Consider the following 12,956-nt stretch of genomic DNA (forward strand, 5'->3'; position numbering starts at 1 on the left):
AACAGGAAACATGTTCTCCTCTCCTTCTGCCTCCCAGTCTCTCTCTAGTGACCCCTATTGGCAGAACCGAACAGCAAGCAAGCTTACAAAGAAGTCTGAGAAACAGTTTGAAGATAACTAGTCCCATCATTACAGGGAAGAGTACAGAAGGTAGATTTAGAGGTGAGGGGCAATAGGTAAATTACTTGAACAGATGGTGTTCATGCTCAATGTTTCTCTTCTGAACAATTTTGAGATTTGGTGTTAAAGCACCTTCTGGCCAGGCATGGTGGTTTATGCCTGTAATCCCATCACTTTGAGAGGTGGGGTTGGGGTGGGGATTGCTTGAGGTCAGGAGTTTCAGACTACCCTGGGCAACATAGTGAGATGCTCGTCTCTATTTTTAAAAAAAGAGCGAAAAGAAAGGACCCAAGGCCATATATCTGTTTCATTCCTAGAAACTCTCCACAGCATCAGAGGAAGACTGCAAATCTTTTGGTATTACTTTGCCTATGTGTGCTCTTTTTTGGTGCCATATGAATTTAAGAATTGTGGTCCTACATTCACAGATCATTCCTAGCCTAGTGAAAACAGAGAGAAACAGGAATAAACAACAATATTAGTTTGAGTAGCTGGAGAGGATCAGAGGAGTACTTAAATATTCTTTGCTCTCCTCTCAACCCCAGAAATTAAAAGAATAATTGTAGTATTTCATAAATAAGAAGTATTAAGCTCGAAGTAGTTTGCTAGTCACTGACTTACATCATGAACATTAGACACTATAATTCTCAATGTGCCTCAGTTACCACATCTGAAATAAATGATGATAATAATATCTACCTCACACCAATCTCTTCAGAAATCTTATAGGGAGACGTTACTGTGGATATCATCAAGTTGGCAGGCTAAGTATCTGTTAAAGATTAGCACAAACCTGATGTCAAAGCTGGAGGACAATAGACCATGAAAATGAAAGAAGAAATTTCTGGCAAGTCTCAATTACAAATATGAATTTTAAAATGATAAATAATGTATTACCTAATTAAATCTAACATTATAATATTTTTAAAAATCAATTGATCGTGACCCAACAGGATTGATTCTAAGAACGTGAGGTTGCCTCAACACTGGGAAATGTATAATGTAATTAATTACATAAACTCAGATTGAAGGAGAAAATCATGTATTCATCTTGATAAATGCTAAAAACAGTATTTTAAAGATTAAATACTTATTTCTAATTTTAAAAAGAGAAATTCCTTCACAAAGAATTATTAGAAGCCTACATAAAATATCATGCTTTCATGATGAAACACTGGAAGTATTCTCACTAAAGTCAGGAACAAGACAAGGATACCTGCTGTGTCATCTCCAAGTTTAGACAATACATTGTAGACAATGAGATTTGATAAGAAAAATAATTAAGAGGTACCAATATGAGAAAGGGAAATACTATTTATAGCTGAAATATTAGAACTAATAAGATATTTAGTAAAGAATGGGCAAATACAAAATCAACACACAAATTTGTGGAAATATACAAGCCGCCTAGATTCAATCAGGAAGAAATAGAAACCTGGAACAGACCAACAACAAGCAATAACAATGAATGAGTAACTTTTAAAAATTGCCAACAAAAAAAGTCCAGGACCAGATGGATCCACAGTTGAATTCTATCAGACATTCAAAGAAGAATTGGTACCAATCCAACTAAAACTATTCCAAAAGTAGAGAAAAAGGGAATCCTCCCTAAGTCATTCTGTGAAGCCAGTATCACCCAAATACCAAAACCAGGAGACGACCTAACAAAAAAAGAAAACTACAGACCAGTATCCCTGATGGACATAGATGCAAAAATCCTAAAAAGAAAAAAAAAAAAAAACCTAGCTAACCAAATCCAACCACATATCAAAAGATAATACTTCATGATCAAGTGGGTTTCATACCAGAGATGCAGGAATGGTTTAATGTATATAAGTCAGTAAATGTGATACATTACAGAAACAGAATTAAAAACAAAAATCATAGGATCATCTCGATAGATGCAGAAAAAGCATTTTATAAAATCCAGTATCACTTTATGATAAAAACTCTCAACAAAATAGACATAGAAGGGACATAACTCAAAATAATAAAAGCCATATATGACAAACTCACATACAACATAATACTGAATGGGTAAAAGTTGAAAGCACTCCCCCCGAGAACTGGAACAAGACAAAGATGCCACTTTCACCACTTCTATTCAACATACTACTGGAAGGGCTGGCTAGAGAAATCAGACAAGAGAAAGAAATAAAGGACATCCAAATAGAAATACAGGAAATCAAACTGTTGCTGTTCACTGATGATATGATCGTATAACTAGAAAACCCTAAAGACTCTCCAAAAATCTCCTAGATCTGATAAACGAATTCAGTGAAGTCTTAGGATACAGAATCAATGTACACAAATCAGTAGCCAACAACCAAGCTGAGAACCAAATAAAGAACTCAATCCCTTTTACAACAGCTGCAAAATGCAATACAATACTCAGGAATATACTGAACCAAGGACGTGAAAGATCTGTGCAAGGAAAACTATAAAACATTCCTGAAGGAAGTCATAGATGACACAAACAAATGGAAACACATGCCATAATAATGGATAAGTAGAATAAATATTGTGAAAATGACCATACTGCCTAAAGCACTCTACAGATTCAATGCAATTCCCACCAAAATGCCATCATCATTCTTCACAAAACTAAAAAAAACAATTCTTAAATTCATATGGCACCAAAAATGAGCCCACATAGGCAAAGTAATACTAAGCAAAAAGAACAAATCTGGAGGCATCACATTGCCTGACTTCAAATTATACTATGAGGCTATAGTTACCAAAACAGCATGTTATTGGTATAATAATAGGCATGTAGACCAATGTAACAGAATAGAGAATCCAAAAATAAGACCAAATGCTTACAGCCAACTGATCTTTGACAAAGCATACAAAAATGTAAACTGGGGAAAGGATACTCTATTCAATAAATGGAGCTGGGAAAACTGGCAAGCCACCTTTAGAGAATGAAACTGGATCCTCATCTCTCAGCTTACACAAAAATCAACTCAAGATGGATCAAAGACTTAAATCTAAGTCCTGAAACCATAAAAATTCTAGAGGATAACATCAGAAAAACTCTTCTAGACATTGGCTTAGGCAAAGAATTCATGACTAAGAACCCAAAAGCAAATGCAACAAAACAAGAATAAATAAATGGGACCTAATTAAAAAAAGAGCTTCTGCACAGCAAAAGAAATAATCAACAGAGTAATCAGACAACTCACAGAGTGGGAGAAAATATTTGCAAACTATGCATCCAACAAAGGACTAATAACCAGAATCTATAAGGAACTCAAACAAAGAAAAAAAAATAAGCCTATTGAAAAATGGGCAAGGAACATGAATAGAAAATTCTCAAAAGAGGATATACAGGCTGGGCATAGTAGCCTGTAATCCCAGCACTTTTGGAGGCTGAGGTAGGTGAGTCACTTTGAGCTCAGGAGTTCAAGACCAGCCTGGGCAACATGATGAAAACCTATCTGTACAAAAATTAGCCAGGTATGGTGGCTCATACCTGTAGTCTCATCTATTTTGGAAGGTTGAGGTTGGAGGATCAGTTGAGCCCAGAAAGCAGAGGTTCCACTGAGCTGAGACAACACCACTGCACTCCAGCCTGGGTAACAGAGTAAAACTCTGTCTCAAAGAAAAAAAAAAGAAGGGGGCGGAGCAACATGGCCAAATAGGAACAGCTCCAGTTTCCAACTCCCAGCACGAGCGACACAGAAGACCGGTGATTTCTGCATTTTCAACTGAGGTACTGGGTTCATCTCACTAGGGAGTGCCGGACAATAGGTGCTGGTCAGCTGCTGCAGCCCGACCAGCGAGAGCTGAAGCAGGGCGAGGCATTGCCTCACCTGGGAAGCGCAAGGGGGAAGGGAATCCCTTTTCCTAGCCAGGGGAACTGAGACACACAACACCTGGAAAATCGGGTAACTCCCACCCCAATACTGCGCTTTAAGCAAACGGGCACACCAGGAGATCATATCCCTCACCTGGCCGGGAGGGTCCCACACCCACGGAGCCTCCCTCATTGCTAAGCACAGCAGTCTGTGATCTACCGGCAAGGCAGCAGCGAGGCTGGGGGAGGGGCGTCCGCCATTGCTGAGGCTTAAGTAGGTAAACAACGCTGCTGGGAAGCTTGAACTGGGTGGAGCTCACAGCAGCTCAAGGAAACCTGCCTGTCTCTGTAGACTCCACCTCTGGGGACAGGGCAATAACAAATGCAGCCGAAACCTCTGCAGACGCAAACAACTCTGTCTGACAGCTTTGAAGAGAGCAGTGGATCTCCCAACACGGAGGTTGAGATCTGAGAAGGGACAGACTCCCTGCTCAAGTGGGTACCTGATCCCTGAGTAGCCTAACTGGGAGACATCCCCCACTAGGGGCAGTCTGACACCCCACACCTCACAGGGTGGAGTACACCCCTGAGAGGAAGCTTCCAAAGCAAGAATCAGACAGGTACACTCGCTGTTCAGAAATATTCTATCTTCTGCAGCCTCTGCTGCTGATACCCAGGCAAACAGGGTCTGGAGTGGACCTCAAGCAATCTCCAACAGACCTACAGCTGAGGGTCCTGACTGTTAGAAGGAAAACTATCAAACAGGAAGGACACCTACACCAAAACCCCATCAGTACATCACCATCATCAAAGACCAGAGGCAGATAAAACCACAAAGATGGGGAAAAAGCAGGGCAGAAAAGCTGGAAATTCAAAAAATAAGAGCGCATCTCCCCCGGCAAAGAGGCGTAGCTCATCGCCAGCAACGGATCAAAGCTGGATGGAGAATGACTTTGACGAGATGACAGAAGAAGGCTTAAGTCTATCAAATTTCTCAGAGCTACAGGAGGAATTACATACCCAGCGCAAAGAAACTAAAAATCTTGAAAAAAAAGTGGAAGAATTGATAGCTAGAGTAATTAATGCAGAGAAGGTCATAAACGAAATGAAAGAGATGAAAACCATGACACGAGAAATACGTGACAAATGCACAAGCTTCAGTAACCAACTCAATCAACTGGAAGAAAGAGTATCTGCGATTGAGGATCAAATGAATGAAATGAAGCGAGAAGAGAAACCAAAAGAAAAAAGAAGAAAAAGAAATGAACAAAGCCTGCAAGAAGTATGGGAATATGTAAAAAGACCAAATCTACGTCTGATTGGGGTGCCTGAAAGTGAGGGGGAAAATGGAACCAAGTTGGAAAACACTCTTCAGGATATCATCCAGGAGAACTTCCCCAACCTAGTAGGGCAGGCCAACATTCAAATCCAGGAAATACAGAGAATGCCACAAAGATACTCCTCAAGAAGAGCAACTCCAAGACACATAATTGCCAGATTCACCAAAGTTGAAATGAAGGAAAAAATCTTAAGGGCAGCCAGAGAGAAAGGTCGGGTTACCCACAAAGGGAAGCCCATCAGATTAACAGCAGATCTCTCGGCAGAAACTCTACAAGCCAGAAGAGAGTGGGGGCCAATATTCAACATTCTTAAAGAAAAGAATTTTAAACCCAGAATTTCATATCCAGCCAAACTAAGTTTCATAAGTGAAGGAGAAATAAAATCCTTTACAGATAAGCAAATGCTTAGAGATTTTGTCACCACTAGGCCTGCCTTACAAGAGACCCTGAAGGAAGCACTCAACATGGAAAGGAACAACCGGTACCAGCCATTGCAAAAACATGCCAAAATGTAAAGACCATCGAGGCTAGGAAGAAACTGCATCAACTACCGAGCAAAATAACCAGTTAATATCATAATGGCAGGATCAAGTTCACACATAACAATCTTAACCTTAAATGTAAATGGACTAAATGCTCCAATTGAAAGACACAGACTGGCAAACTGGATAAAGAGTCAAGACCCATCAGTCTGCTGTATTCAGGAGACCCATCTCACAGGCAGAGATATACATAGACTCAAAAAAAAGGGATGGAGGAAGATTTACCAAGCAAATGGAGAACAAAAAGAAGCGGGGGTTGCAATCCTAGTCTCTGATAAAACAGACTTTAAACCATCAAAGATCAAAAGAGACAAACAAGGCCATTACATAATGGTAAAGGGATCAATTCAACAGGAAGAGCTAACTATCCTAAATATATATGCACCCAATACAGGAACACCCAGATTCATAAAGCAAGTCCTTAGAGACTTACAAAGAGACTTAGACTCCCATACAATAATAATGGGAGACTTCAACACTCCACTGTCAACATTAGACAGATCAACGAGACAGAAAGTTAACAAGGATATCCAGGAATTGAACTCAGCTCTGCACCAAGCAGACCTAATAGACATCTATAGAACTCTCCACCCCAAATCAACAGAATATACATTCTTCTCAGCACCACATCGTACTTACTCCAAAATCGACCACGTAATTGGAAGTAAAGCACTCCTCAGCAAATGTACAAGAACAGAAATTATAACAAACTGTCTCTCAGACCACAGTGCAATCAAACTAGAACTCAGGACTAAGAAACTCAATCAAAACCGCTCAACTACATGGAAACTGCACAACCTGCTCCTGAATGACTACTGGGTACATAACGAAATGAAGGCAGAAATAAAGATGTTCTTTGAAACCAATGAGAACAAAGATACAACATACCAGAATCTCTGGGACATATTTAAAGCAGTATGTAGAGGGAAATTTATAGCACTAAATGCCCACAAGAGAAAGCAGGAAAGATCTAAAATTGACACTCTAACATCGCAATTAAAAGAACTAGAGAAGCAAGAGCAAACACATTCGAAAGCTAGCAGAAGGCAAGAAATAACTAAGATCAGAGCAGAACTGAAGGAGATAGAGACACAAAAAACTCTCCAAAAAATCAATGAATCCAGGAGTCGGTTTTTTGAAAAGATCAACAAAATTGACAGACCACTAGCAAGACTAATAAAGAAGAAAAGAGAGAAGAATCAAATCGACGCAATAAAAAATGATAAAGGGGATATCACCACCGATCCCACAGAAATACAAACACCATCAGAGAATACTATAAACACCTCTATGCAAATAAACTGGAAAATCTAGAAGAAATGGATAATTTCCTGGACACTTACACTCTTCCAAGACTAAACCAGGAAGAAGTTGAATCCCTGAATAGACCAATAGCAGGCTCTGAAATTGAGGCAATAATTAATAGCCTACCAACCAAAAAAAGTCCAGGACCAGATGGATTCACAGCTGAATTCTACCAGAGGTACAAGGAGGAGTTGGTACCATTCCTTCTGAAACTATTCCAATCAATAGAAAAATAGGGAATCCTCACTAACTCATTTTATGAGGCCAACATCATCCTGATACCAAAGCCTGGCAGAGACACAACAAAAAAAGAGAATTTCAGACCAATATCCCTGATGAACATCGATGCAAAAATCCTCAATAAAATACTGGCAAACCGGATTCAGCAACACATCAAAAAGCTTATCCACCATGATCAAGTGGGCTTCATCCCTGGGATGCAAGGCTGGTTCAACATTCGCAAATCAATAAACATAATCCAGCATATAAACAGAACCAAAGACAAGAACCACATGATTATCTCAATAGATGCAGAAAAGGCTTTTGACAAAATTCAACAGCCCTTCATGCTAAAAACGCTCAATAAATTCGGTATTGATGGAACATACCTCAAAATAATAAGAGCTATTTATGACAAACCCACAGCCAATATCATACTGAATGGGCAAAAACTGGAAAAATACCTTTGAAAACTGGCACAAGACAGGGATGCCCTCTCTCACCACTCCTATTCAACATAGTGTTGGAAGTTCTGGCTAGGGCAATCAGGCAAGAGAAAGAAATCAAGGGTATTCAGTTAGGAAAAGAAGAAGTCAAATTGTCCCTCTTTGCAGATTACATGATTGTATATTTAGAAAACCCCGTCATCTCAGCCCAAAATCTCCTTAAGCTGATAAGCAACTTCAGCAAAGTCTCAGGATACAAAATTAATGTGCAAAAATCACAAGCATTCTTATACACCAGTAACAGACAAACAGAGAGCCAAATCAGGAATGAACTTCCGTTCACAATTGCTTCAAAGAGAATAAAATACCTAGGAATCCAACTTACAAGGGATGTAAAGGACCTCTTCAAGGAGAACTACAAACCACTGCTCAGTGAAATAAAAGAGGACACAAACAAATGGAAGAACATACCATGCTCATGGATAGGAAGAATCAATATCGTGAAAATGGCCATACTGCCCAAGGTAATTTATAGATTCAATGCCATCCCCATCAAGCTACCAATGAGTTTCTTCACAGAATTGGAAAAAACTGCTTTAAAGTTCATATGGAACCAAAAAAGAGCCCGCATCTCCAAGACAATCCTAAGTCAAAAGAACAAAGCTGGAGGCATCACGCTACCTGACTTCAAACTATACTACAAGGCTACAGTAACCAAAACAGCATGGTACTGGTACCAAAACAGAGATATAGACCAATGGAACAGAACAGAGCCCTCAGAAATAATACCACACGTCTACAGCCATCTGATCTTTGACAAACCTGACAGAAACAAGAAATGGGGAAAGGATTCCCTATTTAATAAATGGTGCTGGGAAAATTGGCTAGCCATAAGTAGAAAGCTGAAACTGGATCCTTTCCTTACTCCTTATACGAAAATTAATTCAAGATGGATTAGAGACTTAAATGTTAGACCTAATACCATAAAAATCCTAGAAGAAAACCTAGGTAGTACCATTCAGGACATAGGCATGGGCAAAGACTTCATGTCTAAAACACCAAAAGCAACGGCAGCAAAAGCCAAAATTGACAAATGGGATCTCATTAAACTAAAGAGCTTCTGCACAGAAAAAGAAACTACCATCAGAGTGAACAGGCAACCTACAGAATGGGAGAAAATTTTTGCAATCTACTCATCTGACAAAGGGCTAATATCCAGAACCTACAAAGAACTCAAACAAATTTACAAGAGAAAAACAAACAACCCCATCAAAAAGTGGGCAAAGGATATGAACAGACATTTCTCAAAAGAAGACATTCATACAGCCAACAGACACATGAAAAAATGCTCATCATCACTGGCCATCAGAGAAATGCAAATCAAAACCACAATGAGATACCATCTCACACCAGTTAGAATGGCGATCATTAAAAAGTCAGGAAACAACAGGTGCTGGAGAGGATGTGGAGAAATAGGAACACTTTTACACTGTTGGTGGGATTGTAAACTAGTTCAACCATTATGGAAAACAGTATGGCGATTCCTCAAGGATCTAGAACTAGATGTACCATATGACCCAGCCATCCCATTACTGGGTATATACCCATAGGATTATAAATTATGCTGCTATAAAGACACATGCACATGTATGTTTATTGCAGCACTATTCACAATAGCAAAGACTTGGAATCAACCCAAATGTCCATCAGTGACAGACTGGATTAAGAAAATGTGGCACATATACACCATGGAATACTATGCAGCCATCAAAAAGGATGAGTTTGTGTCCTTTGTAGGGACATGGATGCAGCTGGAAACCATCATTCTTAGCAAACTATCACAAGAACAGAAAACCAAACACCGCATGTTCTCACTCATAGGTGGGAACTGAACAATAAGATCACTTGGACTCAGGAAGGGGAACATCACACACCGGGGCCTATCATGGGGAGGGGGAAGGGGGGAGGGATTGCATTGGGAGTTATACCTGATGTAAATGACGAGTTGATGGGTGCAGCACACCAACATGGCACAAGTATACATATGTAACAAACCTGCACATTATGCACATGTACCCTACAACTTAAAGTATAAGAATAATAAATAAATTAAAAAATAAATAAATAAATAAATAAAAAATAAAAATAAAAAATAAAAAAGGAGGCAATAAACATATGAAAAAATGTTCAACAACACTAATTATCAGGGAAATGCAAATTAAAACCACAATGAGATACCACTTTAATCCTGCAAGAATGGGCATACTTTAAAAGTCAAAAATCAATAGATATTGGTGTGGGTATGGTGAAAAGGGAACACTTTTACACTGCTGGTGGGAATGTAAACTGGTACGACCATTAAGGAAAACAGTATGGAGATTCCTTAAACAACTAAAAATAGAACTACCATTCAATGCAGCAATCCCACTACTGGGTATCTACACAAAAGAAAACAAGTTGTTATATGAAAAGACACACATACACACGTTTATAGCAACACAACTCACAATTGCAAAAATGTGGAACCAACCTAAGTACCCATCAACCAACGAGTGGATAAAGAAAATATGGTGTATATATATACCACAGAACACTACTCAACCATAAAAAAAAATAAAATAATGTCTTTTGCAGCAACTTGGATGAAGCTGGAGGCCATTATTCTAAGGTAGGTAACTCAGGAATGGAAAACTAAATATCATATGTTCTCACTTATAAGTGGGGCGGAGCTAAGCTAGGAGGATACAAAGGCATAAGAATGAATTAACAGAATGTTGAGACTTGGGGTGGGGGAAGGGTGGAAGGGGGATAAAACACTACATATTTGGTACAATGTACACTGCTCAGGTGGCAGGTGCACCAGATCCCAGAAATCACCACTAAAGAACTTGTCCTGTACTCCAAAAACTATTTAAATGTTTTAAAATTAAAACTTTTTTAAAAAGATCAACACACAAAATTCAGTAACTAGAGACTTTCATCTGCCCATACTGGCAGAGTACCTTGGTTATACTAACCCTCGTTTAGATAACAATAATAAAATCTGGAAAAAATTTTAAATTATTCAAAGGCACTGGAGACTGGGTGTGATAACTCACACCTGTAATCCCAGCACTTTGGGAGTCTGAGGGGGGCAGATCACCTGAGGTCAGGAGTTCAAGATCAACATGGTGAAATACCATCTCTACTAAAAACCCAAAAATTAGTCGAGCATGGTGATGCACACCTGTAATCCCAGCTACTCGGGAGACTGAGGCATGAGAATTGCTTGAACCCAAGAGGCAGGGTGTGCGCCGAGATTGTGCCACTAAACTCCAAACTGGGCAATAGAGTGAGACTTCATCTCAAATAAAATAAAATAAAATAAAGTGCCTGACAGATAAATAAGTGCTTAATAAGGCAACAAGGGGAATTTTTAAAGACCAGGAGTTGTAGACCAGCCTGGCAACATAGCAAGACCCCATTTCTATGAAAAATAAAAACTGGGGGCGGAGCAAGATGGCCGAATAGGAAGAGCTCCAGTCTCCAACTCCCAGCGCGAGCAACACAGAAGACCAGTGATTTCTGCATTTTCAACTGAGGTACTGGGTTCATCTCACTAGGGAGTGCCGGACAATCGGTGCTGGTCAGCTGCTGCAGCCTGACCAGCGAGAGCTGAAGCAGGGCGAGGCATCGCCTCACCTGGGAAGCGCAAGGGGGAAGGGAATCCCTTTTCCTAGCCAGGGGAACTGAGACACACAACACCTGGAAAATCGGGTAACTCCCACCCCAATACTGCGCTTTAAGCAAACGGGCACACCAGGAGATTGTATCCCACACCTGGCCGGAAGGGTCCCATGCCCAAGGGGCCTCCCTCATTGCTAGCACAGCAGTCTGCGATCTAACCGCAAGGCAGCAGGGAGGCTGGGGGAGGGACGCCCGCCATTGCTGAGGCTTAAGTAGGTAAACAAAGCCGCTGGGAAGCTCAAACTGGGTGGAGCTCACAGCAGCTCAAGGAAACCTGCCTGTCTCTGTAGACTCCACCTCTGGGGACAGGGCACAACTAAACAACAGCAAAAGCAGCAGAAACCTCTGCAGATGCAAATGACACTGTCTGACAGCTTTGAAGACAGCAGTGGATCTCCCAACACAAAAGTTGAGATCTGAGAAGGGACAGACTTCCTGTTCAAGTGGGTTCAAGTGACCCCTGAGTAGCCTAAATGGGAGACATCCCCCACTAGGGGCAGTCTGACACCCCACACATCACGGGTTGGAGTACACCCCTGAGAGGAAGCTTCCAAAGCAAGAATCAGACAGGTACACTCGCTGTTCAGCAATATTCTATCTTCTGCAGCCTCTGCAGCTGATACCCAGGCAAACAGGGTCTGGAGTGGACCTCAAGCAATCTCCAACAGACCTACAGCTGAGGGTCCTGACTGTTAGAAGGAAAACTATCAAACAGGAAGGACACCTACACCAAAACCCCATCAGTACGTCACCATCATCAAAGACCAGAGGCAGATAAAACCACAAAGATGGGGAAAAAGCAGGGCAGAAAAGCTGGAAATTCAAAAAATAAGAGCACATCTCCCCCGGCAAAGGAGCGCAGGTCATCGCCAGCAACGGATCAAAGCTGGACAGAGAATGACTTTGACGAGATAGGGGAAGAAGGCTTCAGTCCATCAAATTTCTCAGAACTAAAGGAGGAATTACGTACCCAGCGCAAAGAAACTAAAAATCTTGGAAAAAAAGTGGAAGAATTGATAGCTAGAGTAATTAATGCAGAGAAGGTCATAAACGAAATGAAAGAGATGAAAACCATGACACGAGAAATACGTGACAAATGCACAAGCTTCAGTAACCGACTCGATCAACTGGAAGAAAGAGTATCAGCGATTGAGGATCAAATGAATGAAATGAAGCGAGAAGAGAAACCAAAAGAAAAAAGAAGAAAAAGAAATGAACAAAGCCTGCAAGAAGTATGGGATTATGTAAAAAGACCAAATCTACGTCTGATTGGGGTGCCTGAAAGTGAGGGGGAAAATGGAACCAAGTTGGAAAACACTCTTCAGGATATCATCCAGGAGAACTTCCCCAACCTAGTAGGGCAGGCCAACATTCAAATCCAGGAAATACAGAGAATGCCACAAAGATACTCCTCAAGAAGAGCAACTCCAAGACACATAATTGCCAGATTCACCAAAGT

The sequence above is a fragment of the Macaca mulatta genome, chromosome 14 (genome assembly GCF_049350105.2).
Source record: "Macaca mulatta isolate MMU2019108-1 chromosome 14, T2T-MMU8v2.0, whole genome shotgun sequence".
NCBI classification, from domain to species: Eukaryota; Metazoa; Chordata; class Mammalia; order Primates; family Cercopithecidae; genus Macaca; species Macaca mulatta.